Raw genomic sequence first — 1339 nt, forward strand, 5'->3', positions numbered from 1 at the left:
TTTTTTTTTGAGACGCTGTCTCACTGTGTTGCCTGGGCTAAAATGCAGTGGTGTCTTTATACCTCACAGCAACCTCAAATTCCTGGGCTCAAGCAATCCTCCTATCTCAGCCTTCTGAGTAGCTGGGACCATAGGCATGCACCATCATACCTAATTTTTCCATTTTTTTGTAGAGACGGGATCTCACTATGGTGCTCGGATTGGTCATGAACTCCCGGTCTGAAGTGATCCTCTTGTCTTAGCCTCCTGAAGTGCTTAAATTACACTGGGCCTGGCCATAATTAAATGTTAAAATCACACTTTAAGAAATCTAATTTACGATTTAACTTACTTTATACAAATTGCTACCTTTGTAGGTCAACAATTTGGTTAACCATTGGCAATTTCATATGGTTCAACTTAATATTTTAGAGCTATGTTGCTAATGTTTGTTGGTTCAGGTTTTTTATATTTTTCTGATGTATTATGTAATGACTTTACTTTAAAGTGTATTTCATCTGACGTTTATACGGTTGGAGTATTTTTATTTTGACCGGAATTTTAAAAAATATAATCCATATATCTTTATTGTGATTAAGTTTTATTTGGATTCTTGTACGTAGTAAGTGATTGCTTAAGTTTAATAGAGTCTATCAAAATATCAATTTGATTTTTAAAGTTTGCAGTGTCTTTATTCTGTAGACATCAATATACAGTGGGAAAAATAGTGGGCTGTGGAATTCAATAGACTTTTCTATGTCTTGCTTCCTTGCATCAGCCTTTTCTCTAATGTCCCCCATGCATTTCCATCTCTCTTTCTTACTCTCACCTCCCTGACTCTTTTCTTGCCTCTCGTTCCCTGCCTCCAAAACCGTAGGAGGCACAGAGAATAAACCTGAGTATTGAGACACTACGCTACGGTGGCTAAGAGAGTGGTTCTGTTGCTGGCATGGTGCTAACGCTTTCCCTCTGCGTGACTCTGGGCAACGTACTTAACCTTTCTGTGCCTCGGTTTCTTCACCTACAGAGTAGGGATCATGGTGGCTCCCACTTCCTGTGGCTGTTGTGAAAGTCAAATAAGCTCTTAAAGCTAAAGGACATAGAAAACCACAAGTTAGATGTTCAATAAACACTAGCTAACATTCCTGGAGGAAAATCTCCATTTCCTTAGTTTGAAAGGTTACATTGAAAGATGCCCATGTTATTGAATGAAGAAAAAAGTCACAAAAAATAAATGCAATGTAATTTTATTTTAAAAATATCACCTGTGTTTACATATACAAATGAGGATACATAGAATTTCCTAGATTATAGGTTATTTATATCTTCCCTTGCCTATTGCTGCTTTCTAATTTTTCTA

The sequence above is a fragment of the Microcebus murinus genome, chromosome 18, assembly GCF_040939455.1.
Source record: "Microcebus murinus isolate Inina chromosome 18, M.murinus_Inina_mat1.0, whole genome shotgun sequence".
Classification (NCBI taxonomy): domain Eukaryota; kingdom Metazoa; phylum Chordata; class Mammalia; order Primates; family Cheirogaleidae; genus Microcebus; species Microcebus murinus.